The sequence below is a fragment of the Gymnoscopelus microlampas genome (genome assembly GCF_963454915.1).
Source record: "Gymnoscopelus microlampas genome assembly, chromosome: 11".
NCBI lineage: Eukaryota > Metazoa > Chordata > Actinopteri > Myctophiformes > Myctophidae > Gymnoscopelus > Gymnoscopelus microlampas.
Genome location: NC_139948.1, coordinates 35496149 through 35507296, shown reverse-complemented (window position 1 = coordinate 35507296; position 11148 = coordinate 35496149).

Below are 11148 nucleotides of genomic sequence, written 5' to 3'. Positions count from 1 at the left end.
AGATTATTAGAAAATAATCAACTGTAAATACAATTAGTCGAAGCCTTTCTATATTGCTGTTTAGCAGAAATGGACATTCAAAAACATAATTTTAAGATATTTCAAAATTATAAAAAAGATTTTTGTGGACATAAATGACAAACAGGCAAGGCGCAGCTACAGACTCTGTTGCTTTCGAAGATTGTGGAAGAGTTGAGAGACTATCCATTCATGGTCTTGCACGGTGGTTCTCAAACTGTGGGTCGTGACCCCCACGGGCCAATTTAAGCTAAGTGTCAATTTAAGGACCTTTAAGACCTGTTTAATACCTCAAATAAAAAAAGGAAAAGAAAGAAATAAAAGGAAAAAAAGACCATTACTGCATCAAAAGTAATCAACAAACTATACTATAAAAATTGGTCAAACATTGGCTAAATTGTCAAACATTATAAAAAAGAGGCAAAGATTGTGGAAAATAGCCAATCTACAAGCTCACAACACCTCTCAACGCGAGGAGTTGTGAGCTTGTAGATCTGCTATTTTCACAATATTTATATTAATGTGCAACCGAGTCAAACTAAATGTAATGCCTCAACTCCTTCAATTCCAAGTGTTTATCGGGGTGGGGCCGCTGGAGGGTCCCCAATTCAAATATTTTGTTTGTGGCCTGATAAGGTTGAGAACCACTGGTCTAGCATGTGGAAAGCCACATTGATGAATATAGAGAGCAATCAGTATTCAATATAATCAAACTTCCTCAACCAAAAATAAGAATATGAATAGTCCCATCATGAGGAATCTTGACAGTGATCCATTGCAGTCATTGGAAGAAGACTAATCGATTGACATAATGTATTTGTCAGTATTTATCTACAGTAGCAGAAGAACAGAAACCCATCATGTGTTGTTAATACTAAATGCACATCAGCTATGTCTGGAAACCTTCCCTGTACTGTACATGTATGTGATCAGATCTGAGTAGCATTTCATTAGGTTGAGGAGGTGAATTCCTCCCTCAGTCAGAATCGTACAGTGGTGGAAAAAGTACTAAAATGTTTTACTTAAGTGAAAGTATCAATACTGCAATGTAGAAATACTCTGTTACAAGTAAAAGTCTGGAATTCTAAATTTACTTGAGTAGAAGTACAAAAGTATTGGTATCAAAATGTACTTAAAGTACCAAAAGTAGAAAGTACTCTTTATGCAGAATGTCCCATTTCACTTTACAAATGTATAAAATGTATAAAAATATTTTGAAAATAGTAGATCTACAAGCTCACAATGCGTCGCATCGCAAAGCATTGTGAGCTTGTAGATCGGCTATTTTCAAATGGCCGAAATGTATATAGGGCTGAAGTGGTTACTGTATATTTTGTAATAATAATCAAAATGTACGTAAGTAACTAGTAACTAAAGTTTTCAAATAATTGTAGTAATTGGAAATACTCCAGTAAAGTAAAAATACCTCAAAATGGTACTTAAGTACAGTACTTGAGTAAATGTACTTAGTTATTTTACACCACTGGAATTGTAGACACTGTAGAAAACTGTTTTAGCACTTTTCATACTCTATACAGTACGTGCGACGCTCAGTAGTTTAAAAATCCAACTTAACCACCTTTTAGAGTGTATTCTGGTGCCAACATTCTGTGAAAATAGAATATCTATCAAGCTCACAACGTGTTCCCACACATGACTGCGCAATGTGTGGGAAAAAAGGAGGGGGCCTAGTATAGACCCCGGGGGGACTCCGGTAAATCAAGTATATAGGGTTTAAGTGGTAATTATAGTGATCTGACAAACATCCAGAGAATTATAATATATGAAATATATTCAACTGGCTCCTTTCCATTTGCTGCAAATCAGACAGTAAAATCAGGAGTCTTAATTTGACTCAAAATGGACCAGTGATTTTTTTTGTCATGTTGACCGTAAACATTTGTAAAATCAAAAAAAAACTGTTGTCAACCAAATGGAATATTCAGACAACATTCTGCCTGGACGTCATTTTAAAATATTTTCTAAGCATAGCAATCGTCTCTGACCAAAATCTAATAAACTACTTCACTTTTATTGTATTATATTTTTTTCTATAGTGTTGTATGTTTGTACTTATTAGCCTAAAATGTGTTCTGTTGGGGAGAGTAAATATGCCACCAAAACACTAATTAACCCAAAACATCTTAACCAACTCATCATCATTTTAAGATATTTGATTGATACATCTACCAGCTCACAATGCATTGCAATGCAACACTTTGTTAGCTTGTAAATCAGCATTTTTTTGTGCACAACACAAAACATTTGCAAGTATAAATCTGGCTTTAAGATCATTAATGTTATAGCTGTACTAACTGTACTTTCCTCCTCTACCCCGGATTTGAACCCCTGTCTCCCTGTCTCCCTGTGCAAGTGCTGAAAAATATTTTTTGAGCTAATAGAGCCTGCCTGCTTGCTCTGGGGAGAAATTAAAATGTTACATTTGGGTCGAAATTGGTGTCAAACCAGAATCAGGATCGTGTCAAAGGACGTGTCCAACCTAGGCACAGGATCTACATGTCTCAATAGAAGAGCAGGGAGAACTAATACAACCGCCCCAATTGTATAAGTTATACTGTATTAAAGCAGCACTATCTATCTAACAACTATATAGCATATTATGTCCTATAAAAGTTTGGTCAGAGACCATCGCTAAAGTTTTAGAAAATATATGAAAGTGAGGTCAGGTCAAATTTGGCCAGCATTTTAAAGTTACTGCAATGATTTGTATCATTGTCATTGTCTAATTGTAATGTAATTTTGGAATAAACTCTTCAAATAGGCCTAGATTTAGATCATGTCCCTGCCAATGGATTATGTATTTCTATGAACATTAACAAAAACGTAGCAGTAGAGTATTGAACCAGTGTTGTATTGGTGTCATAGTGCCTCTCATCAGTACCAGCATGTATCGGATAATCATAGATTAGCTTATCATATTGAGGATTTAATGGCCCAGCTTTAACTGTGGAATTATTGTTCCGATTCATAGTAAGCCAATATGTCCCCAAAAGAAATCGTATTCTCAATGTACAGTGACAATGATGGCCCAGAGCTTTGTACAATTTTAAATCTCTAATACTCTGCATTCCTTTTTGTTTGGACTACCACTGACTCACTGTCACATTTCTCTTCATCTTAAGGTTATATTTCAGCTTCTAAGAATATATACATTATAGGAGTTTTTGTCATGATACAACAAAAAAGTTACTACTGTATTTTCTGTGAGGTCTATGAGACACGGTAGTGAAGTTTCATTCTGAAGATATCTAAGAGAATACCAAAGATTTTACAATAGTGATTTGAAGGGGCGGGTTCCTGACCTTATCTGGAGAGATCATGTGTATACCGTTGCTGTCAGGCAGAAACCCTATATCTATATATTTCAACTTTGTATGTTCCCCCCCCCCCCGTAAATGAATCCCCTAGTGTCACATAAAAGTAGAGAAAATAGAAGATCTGCAAGCTCACAACATGTCGCAATGCGATGCGCTGTGAGCTTGTAGATCGGCTATTTTCATAATTAAAAGTGTTTTTAAAATAATAATAAAACATTTACAGTTTTGGATATATGAGGTTTTCACCCAGCAGCAACAATATTAAAAAGAGAAATGCTGCTTTAGGGGCAGTGTGTGTCACGGAAAGCATTTTTATTTTACTGGTGGATATTATTCCCAGAGGGCTTGCAAATAACACAGTGTGCATGAGCACGACTGCTGTTAGGTTGGAATGTCATCTGTGTTATTAGCACAAATAGCCTAACCAAAATAAAAAAGTAACTGAAACATGGAGTCTTACCATTGCTCAGGGGGCAGATTAGGATGAAGATCCTGCTCTCAGGAGAAGGGGTAGTAGGAGTGTGTGGGTGCACAGTTGCAATTAGCCTGTGCCATGTTTGTTAATCAAAATAAATTAGTCTGGCCTCTTCCTCGATTCTGACTGGTCAGTCAAAAATAGTGACATTAATTAGCGGTGATCCTCTTCGAAAGTTGAACTATTTTCTACTTGAGGTGCCCAGGGCGCCAAAAAGAATGTCAATTTGAATTGTTATTTGAAAAGCATGGAATTTTCATATTTTTTATGGAGCAATGCTGCATCGGTACGTTACATTTGAATTCATGCCACATATTCTTTAAACAAATAAAGGGCTTCTGGCCATGTGTCACATTGATCTCCTTGACATGTAAGATAGGCTACAAGTGATGTCGGCATGCATTCATAATTGCTCTAGAATCCAACATTTCCTTCCCATGTATTTTAGGTAAACAATTAGTACAAAGCTGTGATAATAGTTTAAACACAACAGGGCACATGTCACATTCAAACCTTACCAAATGCCAAAATATGACAAGGAAAGTAATGACAGAAATCTTAACAAAAGCCAAAATTTGATTAATTGTAAACAGCGTCTTACACACTTGGAGATCCAGATAAATGTAACTTTTTTTGTGACATGAAATAGTTTTCTACAATGTCATGCTGTCATTTACTGTATGGTTGCAGGGTTTCTGTAGGCCATTGATGATGTCAAATCACTTTCTCTGTCTCTCACACTCACACACACACACACACACACACACACACACACACACACACACACACACACACACGAAAAATATGTTAATTAATGTATCTGTATCTATATATGTATATTGAAATGATGGTATTTGTAATATAATGTAAAGGTAGTAATCAATATGTCATTGGTTGGTTAACGATATTTGCCATATCTCAACAAAACTCAATTTCAAACGATAAACAGATGGTATAGTCAACCTACAGCAATGTGTACTGTAATTGGTTTGTTGAATTGATTTACAAAAAAAGGTTCTACAATTTAGTTTAATTTTCAACTTTTTGGTGCTTAATAAATAAAATATATTCTGTATCTCTAGGGCTTGGTTTTCTGGTTTTCTATATAGTTGATTTATACAACATAGCCTAATATAGGGGATGACCCATAAACACACATTACATTGTGTGCTGACTATTCATAAAACATGCAGTCATTGACCGTAGCCACAATCTCTCTTGTACAGTTCGCCTTTATATACTGCAGAACCTTTCATTTTTACTGAGTGTTTAGTTGAAGGGGAAGTGTTGTCCTATTCACATACAACTATGTTGAATTATGTTATCAGCTTTAATTGAGGTTATTGATAGTGTACCTCCCCCATGTTATAGCACTTGACTTGCTTGATGGCATAGTTCCCTATATCCTGCTCTTATGTTATTTAAAGGAGACAATAAAAAAGGTTTTAAAAAGCAAATAGTAATAAAGCAGACAGACGTCTTTGACTCATCCACCTGTTACACTGTAGACAGCATGTCTGTATAGGCCACTGGTTCTCAAGGTGGGTCCTTGAGGGTGTTACGACCCCCTGTCTAGGGTAGGGGAGGTGACATAATAATGGAGGACAAAGTCGCTTTCAAAAATGGATTGTTTTTATTTCCTTTTTTTATGCAGAGATTTCAAACTCTTTTTGTCTTTTTTTCACCAGTGCCAAAGAACTTCAGGGTGCCGGTTTACATTTGTAAAAAGGCTGCCTAATAAAGAAAATTACCCCTAACCTAAACCTAACAAAAGAAAAATATACATTTACTAAACTTACTTACCTAACTAAAGAATATACAAAAACAAAGTGGTTTAACCAACAAAAAGACCAAACACCCCTACAAGGCGAGTGAATAACTAAATACAAGAAATAATGGAAGTGGACAAATAGTTACAAGATAATGCTTAACTCAAAATAATACTGGGCAAAAAGCAACAAGTTTAACTATAATTAAATTATAGATTAAACTAAGAAACTGAAAAGTATAACTGAAGGGCAAACAAAAGTAGCTAAAGAACAAACAAAATAACTGATTGAATCAAAAGTCACTGATGGACAAATGAACAAACAGAAGGCAAAGAAACAGAAACAAAACAAAACAGAACAGATCAGACCAGGCTACATGGGTTCGGGGAGACAGAGGGATTGAATCTCTGCAGCTCTTTCAAGTGAGAGCAACCAGTCCCCATGACAGACAGAGCAGAATGAGCTTTTGTAGGTGAGCTTCAGAGAACAGCCAGCCCTGGCTAGGGCGGAGACAAAGGGGCGACGAATGGGAGCAGGAGAACAGGGCCAGAGGCTGGACCTGTCAATCTGGACAGCTGGAAGGCAATCACTCACTCACTCATACCAGCACCACACCCAGACTCAGACTCACAGCTTCCACCACCACTCATGACCTTATATGGAACACAGAAAGACAACAATATAACACAAGCCACACATAGCACAGACATATAACCAAAATATAACCACACATAATATAACCATACGGCTAGGGCCGTAACACCCCCCCCCTTAAAGAAAACCTCCCCCCCCAAAAAGAAGTTTCTTAAGCTGGGGCATAAACACGAGAAAGGGCATCTGCCAAGACATTATCAACTCCTTTCTTGTGACGAATCTCTAAGTTGAAATCCTGTACCAGTAATGACCATCGCATGAGCCTTTGATTCGAATTTTTCATCTGTCTCAGAAAAACCAAAGGGTTATGATCAGTATAAACAACTACAGGCAATGGGCTAGATCCCACGTAAACCTCAAAAAATTGCAGAGCAAGCAATAAAGAGAGAGCCTCTTTCTCAATAGTACTGTAATTACTCTGAGGTGCATTAAATTTCTTTGAGAAATAACAGTTTGGATGGTCAATACCTACGTCATCCTCCTGCAGCAGTACTGCTCCGGCTCCACTTCCACTCGCATCCACCTTAAAAGGCATTTTGAAGTTTGGGGCAGCCAGGACAGGAGTGCTGCAAAGAAGAGCCTTACAGGACTCAAAAGCATGCTGGCAAGCAGGCGACCAAACATAAGGCTTTTTCACACTGGTCAAACTGGTAAGGGGAGCAACTACATCAGCGAAATTTTTACAGAAGGCACGATAGTAGCTCGACATTCCTAGAAAACGGCGGAGACTACGGCGTGACGTAGGTACAGGGTAGTCCACTATGGCCTTGACCTTGGCATCAATGGCCCGAACTTGACCCTGACCTACCTCTTTTCCCAGATACGTAACGGTGGCACGACCAAATTCACACTTTGACAAATTTAGAGTCAGATTAGCGCCCGCCAACCTGCCGAAGATTAAACCAAGAGTGTGCATGTGCTCAGGCCACGTATCGGAAAAAGCAACAACATCATCGAGGTACACCTCACAATTTTCCACCCCAGCTAACACATTGTGCATAAGCCGTTGGAACGTAGCAGGTGCATTACGGAGTCCGAATGGCATCACAGTATACTGATAGAGACCATCGGGGGTAACAAAGGCAGAGATATCTGAAGCACGAGCAGTTAAAGGGACCTGCCAGTACCCTTTAAGTAAATCAAGTTTAGTAACAAATTTAGCAGCACCAACACGGTCTACACAGTCCTCCATGCGAGGCAGAGGATACGAATCAGGTTTGGTAACATTATTTACCTTTCTGTAATCTGTGCAGAAGCGTTGACTGCCGTCAGATTTTGGCACGAACAGACAAGGCGAACTCCATGCGCTAGAGCTGGGAATGGCAAGGCCATTATCTAGCAAATACTCAACCTCCTTCTTAAACAATGAGCGTTTAGTAGGATTTACCCGATAAGCATGTTGTTTAATGGGAGGATTCACACCTACTTCCACATCATGTGATAGGACAGTAGTGCGGGAAGGTATGTCTGAAAATAAAATGGGGTTATTTTCAATCAAACTAACTACGTCTGCTTGAGCCACAGAATCCAAGTGCTGCAAATAATCAGGCAGATTTTTCAGAATTTCAGAATTTTGCATCCGAGAGCCAGCCGAGCTCTTTGAACGCAAGCCATCACTCTCTGGGGAATATAGAGAAGGCACGACGGACACTACTGAGGCTACCGGGGTGGGTAGAACTGAAGGCGCAACACTCTCAGAACGATCAAAATAGGGTTTGAGCATATTAACATGGCACACTCTGGTTTTACTCCGGCGGTCTGGGGTCGCAACTACATAATCAGTATCACTAAGTTTTTTTTCTATGACATATGGGCCACAGAATTTAGCCTGAAGGGCCGAAGTGAGAAACGGGAGCAACATTAGCACCCTATCACCCACATTAAACTGGCGTGTCACCGATTTGCGATCAAAATGTTTTTTCATTTTCCCCTGGGACGCAGTCAATGCGCTGCGTGCGAGGTTACAGGCATTGTGCAGGCGGTCTCTGAATTCAGCTACATAATCCAACACATTTGAGGATGGAACAGTGGATTTCAATAGCAAGCGATCACGGAGCACCCGGAGAGGACCACGCACACTGTGCCCGAACACCAGCTCAGAAGGGCTAAAACCAAGTGACTCTTGTACACTTTCCCGCACGGCCATGAGCAGAAAAGGTAACCCCTCATCCCACGACTTGCCCGTCTCAGAACAGTACTTTTTCATCATTGACTTGAGCGTTTGATGGAACCGCTCAAGAGCGCCCTGAGATTCAGGATGATAAGCACTAGACTGTATGTGTTTAATGGACAAGGACGCGACAACCTGCGCGAAAACTTTAGAGGTGAAATTTGTTCCCCTGTCCGATTGAATGGACTTGGGTAAACCAAAAATAGAGAAAAAATTAACCAGAGCTTTTATTACTGTTTTGGCCTTTAATGTGCGCAATGGAATCGCCTCCGGATACCGAGTGGCAGCACACATTAAAGTCAACAAATACTGATGACCTGACTTCGTTTTGGGAAGTGGGCCAACACAGTCAATAATGATATGTTCGAAGGGCTCTCCCATCACCGGAATAGGTAATAAAGGAGCAGGAGGAATAACCTGGTTAGGCTTCCCCATCATTTGGCAAACATGACACGAACGGCAAAAATTTGACACATCAGATTTAAGCCCTGGCCAATAAAAATAACGCAAAATGCGGTGATACGTTTTACGAATACCTAAATGACCAGCCAAATTGTCATGTGCGAGACTAAGGACTTGAGAACGAAAAGGTTCAGGTACAACAACCTGCTGAACGGAGTTCCACCCGAGGTTGCCAGCGCCGGGCGGGAACCAATTGCGCAACAAAATGCCATCCACTACACTGTACGCACTCTGCGCATCCTGCGCATGAGCGGCCCCCCAGCAAACAGCGAGGGATGGGTCATTTTGCTGTGCCGAAACGAACGTGTCTTTATCGACATCAAACACAAATTCAGTCTTTATTGGCATCACATCAACCATCTTCTGCTTAACCATGGCGGCAGGAAGATTCACTGGTTGCTCAGAACACATAAAAGTGTCCTTCAAACTAATGTTCTCATCACAGCCCTTCCTTGCCTGTGCACGGGTCACAGCGCAGGCAGGGAACAATACCGAGGTGCCCATAGACTGATCCAAATCGATCACAGGATTCTCGACAATTTCCGGCGTTGGGAAAACTTTCTCCCCTGCCAAGTCATTGCCGAGAATTAACGAAACGCCGCCGACTGGTAACTGAGCGCGAGTACCCACCTGCACAAAACCGGAGACCAGGGGCGAACGCAAAAACACAGAGTGCAACGGAGCGCGTAATGAATTCATCTCCACCCCCAACAATAGAGCATCAGATCCACAAAAGGAATTATTCGAGAAAGGCAACACATCATATAACATGAGAGATTGTGACGCTCCCGTATCACGCAGGATTGTGATCGGTACCTGATCTTTATCCTGACCTGACAGGGACACTGAACCTTTCAAAAGGAAGGGTCCAAAACATTCCTCCATTTCATCTGACACAGGCGCCCCTGTGTCAGAGGAAAGTGGAGGAGGAATGGACCGAATGAACCCAACTGCTTTTGATTTTTTTGGACTCTGAGTTTCTTTTCGTTGTAGAGTGGGACATGCCGAAATGAGGTGACCCTTTTCATGACAATAGAAACAATCACGAGTCTCTGAACCAGAGACAACATTAGAACCAGAACGAGGCGGGCTTTTTGACACAGAAAACTTTTGATTCCCCCCCACTCTGCCGCCCATGGGATTGCGGCGTGCAGAGGGAGCAGAAAACACAGATCGGTGTGTCAAAATGAACTCATCGGCACACACCGCAGCTTTAACCACATTATCCACTTTCTGCTCGTTTAAGTAGACAACTATACGCTCAGGTAGACAGGATTTAAATTCCTCTAATAATACCAAATCACGAAGCTGGTGAATAGTCAATACCTTGTTTGCAGTGCACCATTTGTCAAATAAGACACTTTTCTCCCTGGAAAATTCTACATAAGTCTGGTTGGCAGTTTTCTCACAGGACCTGAACCTTTGGCGGTACGCCTCCGGCACTAACTCATATGCCCTTAGTATGGTTTCTTTTACCACCTCATATTTGCGGCTCTCCTCAACAGTTAAGGCTGCACACACATCCCGAGCTTTTCCCACTAATTTGCACTGCAGTAATAAACTCCACATGTTCTTTGGCCACTTCACCGTGGTTGCAATGCGTTCAAAAGTGTCAAAGTACGAATCGAGTTCTGTCTCTTTAAAGTGCGGTACCAAAGGAATATGCTTACTGATGTTGAAATCCTGAGAGCATCCCGAAATCCTGGGCTGGGGGGCAGGTGACCTGTCGAGCTCTGCGGCCCTGATGCGGAGTTGCATCAGCTCAACCTCCTTGGTTTTTGTTGCGAGTTCCACCTCTCGGAGGCGGAGGGCCAGCCCTAGACTATGTGAGTCCCCCCCAGCATTGGTACGAGCTATAAGCGGATCTATCTCTGAGTCCTGAGGTGAGACACTAGCCTCTCCTTCCTCAAGCTCAGTGAGCGCAGGGGAGCCTGTGTCAGCAGTCGCCTCCACATTCTCACCCGAACGCCCAGCCATATTCTCCGCCAGCCCGATGCTTACACGCTCTATGATCCCTTTTTCAGTAAGTTTTTCCTCTATATGAGACCTTAGTTCGGCCTTATTGGCACCCGATGGGACAGAAATTTTGAAGACTTTAGCAATCAAATTTAACTCAATTTTAGTGCATTTATCTAATTTGTCTAGAGTGGGAGAAGTTGGGAAAGTTAATGCAACCTCATCTGGTTCTACCGCGGACATTACAATTAATCAAATACTCTACCTAACCTGCCAACCAAAACAGACAACTGGAGCAAAGTTTTG